This window comes from Trachypithecus francoisi, unplaced genomic scaffold, assembly GCF_009764315.1.
Source record: "Trachypithecus francoisi isolate TF-2019V2 unplaced genomic scaffold, Tfra_2.0 Lachesis_group9, whole genome shotgun sequence".
NCBI classification, from domain to species: domain Eukaryota; kingdom Metazoa; phylum Chordata; class Mammalia; order Primates; family Cercopithecidae; genus Trachypithecus; species Trachypithecus francoisi.
The window spans coordinates 15,115,520-15,130,661 of NW_022681474.1; positions in this window are offsets into that span (position 1 = coordinate 15,115,520).

A 15,142-nucleotide genomic window follows, 5' to 3' on the forward strand; every position below is an offset into this window, starting at 1 on the left:
TTTCCGGACCACCCATGCCAGAGGGGCTCCTGGTTGTTCCCAGCTGATGTGGCTGCTGGGGCTAGAGGCGCTTCCCAGGGCCGCTTGCTGGTGCTCAGCGGGTGTCAGTAGACCCCAGGACTATGAGTGGAGACTCCGCCAGACCACCCAGTGCTGCAGAGGCTCCTGGCTGACCTCTGCTGGCATCATGGATGGAGCAGAAAAGTATTCAAGAAAGATTGGGCTGCCTTCTGCCGCTTGGTGGGGTTGAGTAAGCTGGAGGTCTGGGCCTGGGCTGCCTTCTGCCCCCAGGTTGGGGTGGGAGCACTGGGATGCTGCCCTTCCTCAAGTCCTCGGGTCCCCTCCACAATCTGGTCTCCCCCTCCCACCTGTCAGACGCTTCCTCTGACTGTCACCTCATGGGGAGGAGCAGGGAGGGAGGAGTCTATGCCTCCTCGTCAGAATCAGAAGTTGTTAAATCTTAACAGTGTCGTAGGAGGAAAAGAAGTTTTAAATTTTGATGAAATCCAAATAATCAACCTTTTAAAAAGCCTTTAATAACTCTCTGTCTCCTATGCAGGGGTCGTCAAACTTTTCTTAAAGGGTTAGATAGTGAATATTTTAAGCTTTGCGGGCCATGTGATCTTGGCTGGAAGTGTTTGAGTGCCGTGGTAGCGTGAACACAACCATATACAGTATGCAAATGAGTGGGTGTGGCTGCATGAAAGCCACTATAGACAGTATGCAAATCGATGGGCATAGCTGTGTCACAGTAAAACTTTATTCAGATAAACAAGCCATGGACTGGGTGTGGTGGCTCATGCCTGTAATCCCAGCAGTTTGGGAGGCCGAGGTGGGCAGATCACCTGAGGTCAGGAGTTTAAGACCAGCCTGACCAACATGGTGAAACCCCGTCTCTTCTAAAAATACCGAAAACATTAGCCGGGCATGGTGGATCCCAGCTACTCAGGAGGCTGAGGCAGGAGAATTGCTTGAACCCAGGAGGCAGAGGTTGCAGTGAGCCGAGATTGGGCCGCTGCACCCTAGCCTGGGCAAGAGAGAGGCTCCATCTCAAAAAAAAAAAAAAAAAAAAAGCCATGGGTTGGATCTGGCCCAGGGGCTGTGGTTTGCTGACCCCTTGTCTGTAGGAAAAAGCAGGGTGTGGCAGTCGATACCCCCATGATTGGACCCCTGCAGTCTCTGTGGCTCTACCCAATTGCATGCTGACCTGAAGTCCTTCGTGCATTAGGCTGTGGACCATGTGCCTGGAACAGACTGTCTCCCTCTCCCCAGCCTTTCTGTGGACCGTGGGCCTGGGACACGCTGTCTCCCTCTCTCCAGCCTCCTTCTGGAGAGAATGTGACTCACACTTTAATATTCATCCTAAAGATCAGGCCACTATCAACCTTTTTGACCCCTCTGAAGTTGACACTCCCTCCAGATGTGTACTGCAGTGTCTGTAATATTTTACTGTCATCGTTTGTTATATTTTTACCATGATAGAGACCATGGACCTATTGGGAACCATGTCTCTCTCCCGGTGTTACACCTAACTTGTCGTAGCACTGACTGAAGACGTGCTGACCTTGTGTTCTGTTCAGACTTAGTTAAAAAGAAAATGCGTGTTGGGTGACTGGAGGAGGACAGATTCTTAAGCGCGTGGAACTTGGCCCGGTGGCATTACCTAAAGCTGCCACCCTTCCTGGGCTTCTGCATCTCATGCTCATCTCACAGGTTCCTGCCCCTCTCACCTCACTGGCCTAGGAGATGAGCGGCCTCCATCCCTTACAACCATGCACAGCACGGCAGTCCCCACAGAGACCGTCCTCTTCCCTCGATCCTAACTCAAAGCATAGGCAGTTTTCCCTGACTCAGTATGTTTTCTGCATAGGGTGTTAGGGGCGAGTTATCTCCTCAGTAAATTTCTCTATATCTTGATAAAAAGGTTAATATACAAAAGCAGCAACCACCATTTTTCAGCTTATACATTGTCAGTAGCCTCTCTTCCACCACATAACCTCACACTTAGAGGCATTACATTCCCATGGCACATCCTAGGCACAGTCTGTCTAGCCTTAGGAAGCTAACGTCGTCTTAACCTCGCGGCCACAGCCACCAGCTGTGAAGACTGGGGCCGCAGGAAGCTGAAGTGTGGCGAGTGGGTTGCTATGGCAGTTATCAGCACTTTCAAATATCACAGGGCGGAAATTGCTTCGCTCAGCAGTGTCCGTTTTTAATCTGCACATTAGTCCTTTCTGCAAATCAGTGCCTGGTAGGAAACTGATCTGCTGTTAGATTGAGTGGCTCCAGAGTCCTTCTTTGTGGAGGGGGAGAGATAAGGGAGAGGGACAGTTCCCAACAGTCTCTGCCTCTTCTGCCACCATGGATTCCGCTGACAGGAGAGGCCTTCTCGCCACTCACGAGCCTGTGCGCCCTGGATAGGCTGGGACGAGAGCTGCTGGGCGGCGCACACAGAGGACACAGGCCACTCGATCATGGTTGGCTTTGTCCTGAGGCTCCCTTCCTGGGGCTGCTTCCCTCCTGATTCGTCCTCAGACAAGTGGTCCCCTCCTGACTTCGCTCCATCACACACAAGCATGCACACACGCATGTACACATGCACACATGCGAGCACACACAAACAAGCACACACATGAGGACACACACGCACATGCATGCACCACACAAAATGCACATACGTACACATGCACCACACAGCACACCCATGTGAGCATGCACATATGAGCACACACACCACATACATACATGCCTGTGAACATGCACAGAGGTGTCCACACACCACACACATGCACACGTGTGAACACACACATGTGCACACACATGACAGGCACCCTTGGCCCTGCTCTCTGCTCCAGCTGCAGAAGCCCCTGCCCCTGCTTTGATGGTGTGGTTGTGGTGCACAGAAATAGTGAATCCAGTATCTGCCTCAGCCCAGGGCAGAGGGGCATGAAGGACAGACACCCAAGTGTGAGTGAGTGGGCATGCGGCCGTCCGGGTGCGTGTGCTGCTGAGCATGGAGGGCCAATGGATCCACATGTGACAAGTGGAGCGCTGAGGTAGGCCTGGGCGCTTTGTGGTGAAATTTGCAAAGGTCTTTGTGAGACAGGAGGTAGCCCTGGGGAAGAGGCCCTGGAGCACCACGTGTCCTAGAGGGAGGGTCAGAGATGGAGGCTGATGGTCACAGGAGTGAGGAATAGGGCAGAGTGAGGAAGGATGGGGAAGAAGAGAAGATGGGGTGCACCAGCCGAGCCCATGAAGGCCGAGGTGGGCGTGCAGAATCATTTTCTACCTTCACAAGACGTTCTCTATGAGAAGCACCAGTAGAGCAGTGAGGCTCTATCCTGACAGCAGCACTGGGCTCTCTTAGTTATTCACAAAGGCCTGGACCCAGAGGGACTGAGTCCACAGAGCTCCTCCCCAGTCCCTCGTTTCCTCCTGGGGCACTGGAGCCTGGTGAGCCAGGCGTGGCCGTGACCTCTGGGACGAGTCAGTAAATCTGGAGCTTCCCACATCCATCTGTGGCACGGAGGGAGCCATCTCTGGACACTACCAGAATGTGGTCAGAACCCAAAAGCCTCATGAGCAGGGGTGTGGTACGGAGACAAGAGTTAATACTGCCTTTTTCAGCCACTCCATCATGCATCAGGTAGCACCATTAATACCTCGTCAGGAGAATGCAGCCTTGTGGCTTGTTTGCAAAGAACAGTGCTTGTCCTGTAAGTCAGTGCCTCAGAATGAGTTGATTTCAGGTTCTGAAATATTTCTTACGTTTTGGTTCAGGAGTTTAGTGAAATAAAAGATGGGTCTAGTTTGAACTGGTTCAACAGGTAATCACAAGTTGAGCTGATTCATCTAGAAAAAGATGACTTTCTGGGCTCTTTCATGCTTTAGTTTGGTTCACAACCTTGTTAGACATTGACAGAGGAACCCAGTGAGGGTTGCTGTGAATAGGAAAATGTGTAACCTGTGTGGCATGCAGCCCTCTCAGCTAAACATGGACCTCGACGCCCTTCCTACCATAGCAGCCGCAAGCCAGAAACATCAGCCACTGTCTCTGGAAAGCGCCTGGCTGTTTGGGTCTCATCTCTCTCCAAGATTTGATGGGTGATTCACTCAAGTACGAGTGCTGTTCACGAGAGCCTTCCAGGCATGGGGCGTTGTGCCGCTTCTAAGCATGTAAGAGCAGGGCCCAGGACTGCGCCCAGCATTGACCCACCGTTATTTTTTGCTTTGTTTTGTTTTATTTATTTATTTATTTTTTGAGACAGAGTCTCACTCTGTCGCCCAGGCTGGAGTGCAGTAGCACCATCTCAGCTCACTGCAAGCTCCGCCTCCTGGGTTCATGTCATTCTCCTGCCTCAGCCTCCCGAGTAGGTGGGACTACAGGTGCCTGCCACCATGCCCGGCTAATTTTTTTTTTTTTTTGTATTTTTAGGAGAGACAGGGTTTCACCTTGGTCTTGATCTCCTGACCTTGTGATCCGCCTGCCTTGGCCTCCCAAAGTGCTGGGATTACAAGTGTGAGCCACCGCACCCAGCCTATTTTATTTTTTTGAGACAGGGTCTCACTGTCATCCAGGCTGGACTGCAGTGGCATGATCTCAGCTCACCTCTGCCTCCCAGGTTCAAGCGATTTTCCTGCCTCACCCTCCAGAGTAGCTGGGGTTACAAGTGCCTGCCACCATGCCTGGCTAATTTTGTACTTTTAGTAGAGACGGAGTTTCACCATGTTGGCCAGGCTGGTCTTGAACCCCTGACCTTAGGTGATCTGCCCGCCTCGGCCTTCCAAAGTGCTGCGATTACAGGTGTGAGCCAGGGCACCCAGCCTGACCCACAGTTGATGGTGCACCACGCGCTTCAATGCATCAGTCGGGTGTCACCGTTGGAATTGCAGAAACTTTTATCTGGAGATGTAAACGGAAAAGGGATTGAGTGTCCTGAGAGCCTTCTGCACAGGCGCAGCTGCAGTCTCAGTCCACATTCCATGGCTGATCACAGAACCGGCCAGGAGCTGTCCTCGGGAACAGTGCATGTCCAGTGTATCCCGCCGCCGCCTGACCCAGAAACTCCGTGATTTTACGTCCTCTGTCAAGCATAGAGAATTCTCCATGGTTGCTATTGTTTAAAACCTGTGGCTCCTGATTAAAAAATCACGAGCATGCCGATAGCAGAGCTGAGGCCTCACTTTAAGGAGCTGAGGATCGAGCATCTGATGCTCATGCAGGAGGCAGGGGTTTCCCCAGAACCGAGGGGTTCAGGCGTTCAGGCGCTGGACGGCCCAGCAGAGCCAGACCACGTGTGCCCCATGGCACACTGCAGTGAACCACAGAGCAATGACCCTCTTTGAAACAGAACCATGAGGAGGAGGCAGAAGCTTCCTAACTCAGTCTCTCCTGGAATCCAACTTAAAAAGAGTCCTGCCCGGCCTGCACCCACTGTCAGCGCACTCCCATGCATGCACACAGGGGTAGACGGTCATGGCTTCTGCACTGGAGCACTGAGGCCTTGCAGAGGAGCGACTGAGCTCACAGACCCACTTGGAGACATTAAACGTTGGCTTGGGCAGAGAATGAATCAGGAGCTCCTGACCACCCCAGTCTGATTCTCCAAACCTCTGAGAGTAGGCATTTGTGCTGACTGGCAGTACCCGGAGGGCTGACATCTGTTGCCTGCAAGGATTGGCGAGGAAGCTGGACACAGTCATGGCAAGTCTAATGCTGGTAAATGGTGCAGAATCAATCATGAAGTCCAGTTTTGATACAGCTATAAAACCTCATATTCCTGACTAAGGAAGCCAGAGGTAAAGGGACAATGGCCTCTTTCTTCCCCTGAAGTTATTTCTTTTAGCTGGTAAACCAGAGACCACATGAGAAAGAGAAGAAAAGGTTTTCTTGGAGGTCTTTCTGGTGTGCAAGGCCTGCCTAGACAAAATGTGGTTCAGACTCAGCCAAAAATATTCATAGAAGACACATTTGGGATCATTTGTTTTTTTCCTGCCTTTTTTGGGGGGAAAACAAAGAATTGCTTTGTTTTGTGAATATATGTACATATTAGGTATAAAAAACATGTAGGTTTCGGTTTGTGTTCAAAGACTTCCAGTGAAACTGCGATAGTCCAGATTGCCCTGTGTTGTTTTTCAAGGAAACACTCAGTACAGTCACGTGGCCTGTGCAGGGTGATATCGTAGGGGCCTGGCGTGGGAAAGGCCAATACCACCGCGCACCCCCACCCCGCTGGCGTCTCCGTCCTTCCCACGGGCCCTGCCCGCCTGACTCAGACAAGGGCCAGCCTCGGTTCTGGCTGGAAAGAAGTCAGCCGTTCCCTTCCCACGTAGTCCTCCTGCACATCTTCCTTCTGTCTTTCCTGTCTTCTGTGCTGTTCTCAGTTTCCCATTGTTCTAATCACCCCTCTCTTCTCTTCCCCGGGGCTCTGGCTCTCCGGGTCCTCCTCTGGCCTCCTCACTTTGGTTTATCTCCCTTTCCTGCACTTGCCTGGTTCTCACATTTCATCCCACACAGAGCACCTGATGGCCTTCCAGCCAGCGTCAGGGAGCAGCGCAGGGGTGCGAAACCCTGGGAAAGTGAGCGGAAGCTCCCGGGGAGCTGCCTGACATGCACCTTTGCAGATCTTCAAAGACGCTCGCCAGTGATGCCAGGACGAAACACTTTGCAAACTTCTCTTCCAAGAACAAACCTTCACCAGACTTACTACCTTTAGTTAAAAAGCCAGTATTTTAACTTTTTCTACCTATTGATTTTCTATCTGTCGATAACCTCTTATCAGGACAGTGTCCTGAGCAGTACAGGAAAATCTGTACTTATACAGGAAATGATAGAAATTGTAGAATCTTCTGAGAAATAGGAAAATCTATATATTGGCGAAAGCTGCTGTGTGAGTTTCCCGGGACTGCTGTCACAAATGAACACAAACTCACAGGCTGAACATAGGTTTGTTATTTCACAGTCTGTGGGTTAGAGTCCGACGCGGTGTCCACTCAGCGATAGCTGGGCTCCTTCCAGCAGCTCTGGGGAGATGCCGTTTCTCTACCCTTCCAGCCTCCAGGACCCCCTTGCGGGTCCCTCCCCATCCTCACAGCCACAGGCAGCCCCGCCTGCCCCATCCTTCGCTCGTTCCGTCTCCCTCGGCCTCTGTCTTCTGCAAGCTTCCATGGAAGGGTTCTTGAGGTTACATGGGTACACCCAGATGATCTGGGACAGCCTGCCTATTTTAAGGTGGGCTGAGTAGCTACCTCCTTTCCCTGAAGCTTTAATCCCTCATCATGGAGCATTATGCAGTCACGGGGCCCAGGATGGGAACGAGGATGTTTTTGAGGGACGATGACTCTGCCTAGCACAGTTGGTATAAATCTTAGATTATGCTGAAATAAATTCCTTTTCATGACCATCATATGAACCAAACTCATCATATAATGTTTGAAAAGATCACTGTAGCTTTAAATTATTTTATTTTATTTTATTTTATTTTTGAGACAGAGTCTCGCTCTGTTGCCCAGGCTGGAGTGCAGTGGCCGGATCTCAGCTCACTGCAAGCTCCACCTCCTGGGTTCACGCCATTCTCCTGCCTCAGCCTCCCGAGTAGCTGGGACTACAGGCTCCCGCCACCTCGCCCGGCTAGTTTTTTGTATTTTTAGTAGAGACGGGGTTTCACTGTGTTAGCCAGGATAGTCTCTATCTCCTGACCTCGTGATCCGCCCGTCTCGGCCTCCCAAAGTGCTGGGATTACAGGCTTGAGCCACCGCGCCCGGCCCAGCTTTAAATTATTTTGTGTGCTTGTAACATGTTAACATCTGCTAGGCTTTATAATAACTCTTTCATCTTTAACCGTTCTCTAAAAATGTGTTTTCTAGCCTGCATTAGTTCTCTTTTTTTCTCTCCAAACCAGATAACAGTTGTTTAGCAGGAGAAGCTTTTCTCTGGGTCTCAATCTGCATGTCTCTAAAATGAGATTTTTAGACTTCCTGCCAATTTGTCATAAACATCAGAGTGATGAAATGTGGTCTCTGTCGCAAAGAAATTTGCAATATTTCAGGGGAGATAAGATATCTCCCCAAATGTTGAGAAATTTTGCAAAATTGCTAATATTTTCATTTGACCTTCTCTTTACGGAAATATCAGTGTTTAATGGCGCGTAGTTCATATCCAATAATTTACCTACAAATGTTAGCCCAGGTCAGGACCTGCCCTTTCTAGGAAGGCCTGAGCCGTCGTTGGAGTGCGCGTCAGTGCAGGCCGGGGAGCGGAGGAACAGTGGGGCTTTCACCCGCTGCATTCATACATTGCTGCAGCAGCTGCGTGGTTACCGGGTTGTTGGGGAGTTTCGCAATTTCTAGTTCTTCCTAAGGAATTGTGCGGGATTCCATCTCACCCCCATGCAGTGTGACATTCGGGAACCAGACAAGCTGTGTGTTGGGTTAGAAGGCGCCCAGGGGAAGATCCATGGACAACCCTTCACCTGGGGATTTAAAATCTACAATCAAGAAACCGTCCTGCGGCCCTCGAAATGCATACCTGGTTTTATGGCCAGAGCAGCGTCCGCACCTCCGACCTCCGTCTCTCTCTGTTGGCTCTCCCGCGATGAGTGCTTCCTCATCTCATGGAGGCCGTCCCTGGTTCCCAGGAGCCCTGCCTCTGCCCCCAGCCCCTTGGCCTCTTTTCCAGATTCTTCTCTGTAACCTGCTATGGTTTCCGCAGAGGCGCCCCACCTGCCTGCCATGGAGGGCCCTTCCTGCCTCCCCTCGGATCCCATCAGGACAGACCTGGAGCTTGTCAGTCACTTATGCCCTTTCCTGTCCTGCATCCGAGTCATCTGCTTGGGTCTCCAGCTACCCTGGGGATGTGGAGTGTTGGGGATGAGGACAGGGCTGCCTGACCCCAGCCGTCCTCAGGCTCCACCCCATGTCCCCGGTGCAGGCTGGGCCCTGTGGCTGTGCCCCCTCAGGTCCTGTGTCCCCAGGGCAGGCTGGGCTCTGTGACTGTGCCCCCTCAGGTCCTGTGTCCCCAGGGCAGGCTGAGCTCTGTGACTGTGCCCTCTCAGGTCCCATGTCCTCAAGGCTGGGCTCTGTGCCTGTGCCCCCCGGACCCCGTGTCCCCAGGGCTGAGCTCTGTGGCTGTGCCCCTCCAGCACTGCATGGTGCTGTCATTGGCCTGTCAGGGCCGTGGTGCTGTTTGCTTTGAAACATGCCCATCAACAGCCTCTGTTAAAACTGCGGGGAGCTGCCCAGGCTTTTGATGCCCCGACTGAAGAACCCGCAGGCCTGCCTGAGCCTCATTCATTAACTTTTTCCACACTGTTTAGAAGCACAGAGAGACTCATCAGCTCAGTGGCAAGAGTTTCGTTTCTGAGCCTGAGAAGCATGTTTGTTGCTGCATCTGATTTCCTTCAGTAAACATGAGAGCACGTGGTGGTGAGACAGGTCAGGGACTCCTGCTCCAAGCAGGGTCTGGAGAAGAGGTGACTGTCACACAGCACTGATGGCAATGCTCACGCTGCACACACATGTCCTCAGCAGGTCCGTGTGTGTGCGTGTTCTCCTGTGCGAAGGGAGCCACCTTTTGAGGGCCCCATGGCTGTTTGCGCGGACGCCTTCTAGAGGAAAAGGCCCCTGGGGTCTGTGATGTGCATCTGAGGACCTGGGCTCCCCCGGGGCAGGGGTCCCAGGAGGTCATCTTCTCCCTCCTCTTTTTCTTTCTCTTCTCACTTTGCTCTCAAGGTCAGGGTACTGGGGGGTACAGCCACGTCTTCACAGCCCTGCTGTGGGGGCAACCTTGGGCAGAAGAGGCCACGTGGGTGCTGGAGCCAGCTGTGGGTCCCACCCCATCGCCACCATCGAGTGACCACAGCAATCAGCACATACCCCAAAAGCACCTTGACCATCATTACCAACAGAACACACTTGAGAGAGAGCTTAGCATCACGACACGCTCACCACGGAGGCGAACGGCTCCCGAGTGATCCCACGTGCGTGTGTGCAACATGTGTGCACATGAAACAGACAGGGAGAGAGACAGAGACAGAGACAGGCAGGGAGAGACAGAGATAGGGAGAGACAGAGAGAGACAAGAAGAGACAGAGAGACAGAGACAGTAAGATACAGAGAGTCAGACAGAGACAGGGAGAGACAGAGAGAGACAGGGATAGGGAGAGATGGGGAGAGACAGAGACAGACGGAGAGACAGAGAGACACAGAGACAGGGACAGGAAGAGATAGAGATAGATAGAGACAGGGAGAGACATCTAACTCTAAATGTGGCAGAGACTGGTGGGTGTGATCAGGGTCGGGGGGTGTAGGGGGGTGGCAAGCGGAGGTGCTGGGGTCTGTGTGGGAAGTGAATGACTTACTGAGTTCAAAGGCGGGAATGGAAAATCCCCTGTATAGGGAGGCCGCTGTTGACTTGCAGGTTGACAGCTGACTTCTCTTTCATCTGCCGCAGCCCCTGTGAAGGGACCAGTCACCATTTTTTCACTGAAACTTGTGCAGGCAAATCATGGGGAGAGGAAATGGCCATCTGGGGGTGAGGGGAGACTTGGAGAAAACCAGGCAGAGCTCTTGGGTTTTGAAGCATAGGGGAGCTTCCTAGGCTTTTCAGAGGAGGACCAGTGTGTTGTGGTTATTTCTGAGGAAGGACCATCTTCACCGGCTCAGCCAGGATGGAGGGCGGAGGAGAAGCTCTCACGGCCAAGGGACTGAGGAGATGCTCGTGACGCCACCTCACGGTTCTGCCTTGAACTGAACTCGGGAGAGAGGAAAGAATCAATGATGACTGCAACATTTTGAGAGTGGAGAACCGAGGAAGAAGAAGGAATTGAAAGTAAAAAACGGGGGAAAAAGATGATGAGTTCAGTTTTCCAAATGTCAGATTTCAAATCTGTGTGGGACGTGGCTGTCGTTTCCTCCCACAGTCATTGAAAGCAGGGTCACCTGTGGTGGGCGCCACGTGAGGGCCGCACCCCAGCAGCACGAGAGCAGCCTGCTCAATGCCCTGTGACCTGCACAGCCACAGGGTTCCATTTCCTTCACGTTTTTTCTTTTTCTTTCCTTCCTTCCTTCTCTCCCTCCCTCCCTGTTTCCCTTCCCTCCCCTCCCTCCCTCCTTTCCTTCCTTCCTCTTTCTCTCTTTTCCTTCCCTTCCTTTCTTTTTCCTTCCTTCCTCCCCTCCTCTCCCCTCCCCTCCCCATCCCCTCTCCTCTCTTCTTTTCTTTCTTGGAGTCTCACTTTATCACCCAGGCTGGAGTGCAATGACATGATCTCTGCTCATTGCAACCTCCACCTCCTGGGGTCAAGCGATTCTCCTACCTCAGCCTCTTGAGTAGCTGGGATTACAGGTGCCTGCCACCATGCCCGGCTAATTTTTGTATTTTTAATAGAGATGGGGTTTCACCATGCTGGCCAGGCTGGTCTCGAACTCCTGACCTTGTGGTCCGCCTGCCTTGGCTTCCCAAAGCACTGGGATTACCGGCGTGAGCCACCGCGCCTGGCCTCCTTCACATATTTTCAAAAGTGAGAGCAGCCCCACGCACACTGGGAGCTCATTTGAGTACCTTCCTTGGTGCTTCACCAGTGAAGGAGGGCTTGGGAGCCACTTTGACCATCATTAAAATAGCATTTCAATCATAATACATCAAAAATGTAGTAATATGAAAACTGAAAAACTCCAGTGATGTTTCAAAGCAATGCGGTTTAAAAAAACCAATTCAATCCATTAACCAAAATAAACTTGGGGGAAACAACGCATTTTCTATGCTGGCAAGCAGATGTCCAAGACTGTGTCTGTTTGGGGTGAAAATGCAGGTTGCCTCCTGCAGGAAGCCAGCATGGGGATAGGCTACTCACTCACCTCCCAGGGCAGCGAGGTAGCTGCTGACTCTAGCAGGCCTTGAAACCTCCCCTGCAAACGCAAGAGTATCGTCTCAGGCAGCGCGGCCGCCAGTGCCTCACTGTATCACCCCAAAGCGGGCGAGTTTCTAAACATTCAGCTGCTGGCACCAGCAGCAGAACCCACCACAAGGCTCCAGGCATTCGGATGCCTCCAGCCAGGCCAGCACGCCCACCTTTCCCTGAGCTGCAGGGCAGCCCAGTCGTGGAGGTGGGAGCTCAGCTTTCTTCCTCCACGAGCAGGGACGTGGCTTCAGGAATGCGCTGGAGGAGACGAGGGGCCTCCGTGGTCTCAGCCCTTGCTTTGTGCATGGACTCTGACCTTGGCACTGGGGCATCTCCATCCTCCCGAGGGCAGTCGAAGGCTGAATGTCTTCAACAGAAGCACACGCAGGAGAGAGAGCTCAGACCTGCTTATGGCCAGGGTCCACTCGTGTCCTCCTGTGAGAGGGAGACTGAAAATCCAGGAGACAATGTCAAAGCGTTGTTTTCCAACACGTGGCCTGAGCGCCTTACGCTTTATGTAGATGAGAGATGGCACAGGCACGGGAAACGGCACAACCTGAAGTCAGCTCTGCAGCTTTCCAAGGTGTGAATGCCTGGGGAGCCAGCAGAGACCCCACCACACCTCAGCGGTCCCAGTGTCCCTGGAAAAGGCCATTTCAGCTGAGCTAGGAAGGCTGAGAACAGTTTCCAAAGAGACTTGTGATTCTGGTCTCCATTTGTGTCCCAAAATCGAGTGAAATGAAGTATATTAAATTTTTTTTTTGAGATTTTGACAGACCCCAAGTCATAGTAGTTTAAAGAAGACAAAAACTTTATTGTCCTCCCCAATGTGAAACTATTTTAATTAGTTAGGATTAGTTTCAATGGTGAATGATAGAAAACCCCAAATAATAGAGGCCAAAACCCTTGCTATTCGGAGTGTGGTCAGCATTTCAGCAGGAGGTCATCTCAGTCGCAAACCCAGGCTCTCTGGTCAGAACCTGCATTTTGACAAGGTCTGCTGGTGACTTACAGGCATACTTAGCTTTGAAATAAAATGGGGGTTTACTTCTCTCTCATATTTAAGTCTAGAAATGATCTCCCAAAGCTCAGTATGTGCCCCGTGAAGTCAGCAAGCCAGAATTTTTTTTTTTTCATCTTCCAACTTCATTCTGTGTGTCCTGTACTCACAGTGATCTCATGCTGCAGGGTGGCTGTGTGTGCTGTGTCCCTCACACCCATATTTCAGGTAGGGACGGTTCCCGGAAGGTGCTCAGCACCTTGCCGACATCCTGCTGGCTGGCACCTTTGCACACAGCCATGTTAGCTGCGAGGATAATGCTTCTGCACGTTTTGGTTTCTTCCCTTTCCATCCTCCCGCCCCTGACCATTTTTGCCTGGGAGCAAGTGCCTAATAAATCACCTGCTCAAATCTTTGATTCAGAGACAGTTTCTGAGAGAACCCAAGCTGAGACAACGAAATCAACACTACCACCCATTTAGTTGCCAGCTGGGTGGAGAGCGGGCTGCTCTTCTGAGACGCTTTTTAGCCTCTGAAGGCTCCTTTCCAGAAGGCCCTGTCTATTTGGGCTACTTGCTTCCAGAGCAATTGCATCTGGCTGGATAGCTGATGGGCGATAAGACCTGTAAACCTGAAGCCACATCTTTAAAGATGAGGGCCCTGATGTTCCACAATGTGGGAAGTTGCTGGGGTCCAGCCAGTATGTTCTGGGAGCTGCCGGAATGAAGGTCAATTTGTTATTTTAGTTGATTGGCTTGTTTAAAAAAAAATCAAATAACAAGAAATAAGAAAAAACATGCAGTGGCTTTGAGGTAGAACAGAAAATCCAGTGAGCCCGCTCTGTGCCTCTGGCAGAAGAAACTGTGAAGATTTGCATTTAGATAAACGCCTCCTCAACTTTGGTGGCACCTGATGGTTCATGGTTCCTAAAATTAGAAAATGCTAGAGCCTTGGTTCTTTCTTTCTTTTTTCTTTTTTTTTTGACAGAGTCTCGCTCTGTCATCAGGCTGGAGTGCAGTGGCGTGATCTTGGCTCACTGCAACCACCACCTCCTGGGTTCAAGTGATTCTCCTGCCTCAGCCTCCGGAGTAGCTGGGACTATGGGCGCCCACCATCATGCCTGGCTGATTTTTGTATTTTTAGTAGAGATGGGGTTTCACCATGTTGGCCAGGATGGTCTCGATCTCTTGACTTCATGAGCCACCTGCCTCGGCCTCCCAAAGTGCTGGGATTACAGGCGAGAGCCACCGCACGAGCCTTGGTTCTGTGTGAGTATTTTGGCGACAATTCGACAAACATCCCACAGCCCCATTTTGAAGCCTGGCATTGTGTTGGCTGCAATGAATTCTGGGGGTGGAGGTGGCTAGCGAGAGGGAGTTGGGAGTCTTGTTTTGTTTTGTGTGTCCTGGAGGAGTTTAGGGTTCTGTGGGGTAATATGTGCTTGCAGGTGCAGCAGGAGTAGCTTTCCCATTTCTCATGGCAGTTCAGTCCCCGAGCAGATGGGAGAGGTGAAATAGAAACACACATTACAGCTTTCTTAAGGGCACGGGGACTGTGACACATTGCTTTGATGAACGGTGGTGGAGTCACACATGGGGAAATTCAGCATGGACACACCAGTCTCAGTATTGCGACATCTGCGTTGTATGGGAGCTAATGGCTTTGAATGAGCCCATATTCATTTTTCTAGCAATTTTGATATTGACGTAAAGAGAGAATGTGTGTGAACGGAGGAGGCTGCCCTGCACAGACTCTGGGTGTACTTTTTGCCGGTGACATTATGTTCCAGAGTCATTTTGCTTGTTCGGTTTTTCTGAAAGGAAAACATCCCCACAGTTTTGGGGACTGCTGTTTCTCTCATGCCACGTGTGAAGATCTGTGGGGTCCACAGTCTGCGACTATGCTGTCCAGCATCAATTCCACTCACACTGGTTCTTACTTTCAAAGTCTATTCTGTTATAGGGAGAAGACTGCACATACAATGCAGCTCGACCTGGAAAACCTTCCGCCCGGAGGGGTCGCCTTCCTAGAGGTGTGACGTTGCCCTCTGTTTTGAACAGGCTGTAAGCCGTTTTGTCATTTGGATTTTCTAGATGCAAACAGCAGAAGCCGCTGGCCAATCACCAAACGGAACGTGCTGTTAGGCTATCAGGGCCGGAAGCTGCAGCAATGTGGGCTGACAGAAGAGAGCTAACGCACTTTTGGAGGTGAGGAGCTGGGCGCTATGCTGGAGACAGCTGGGCAG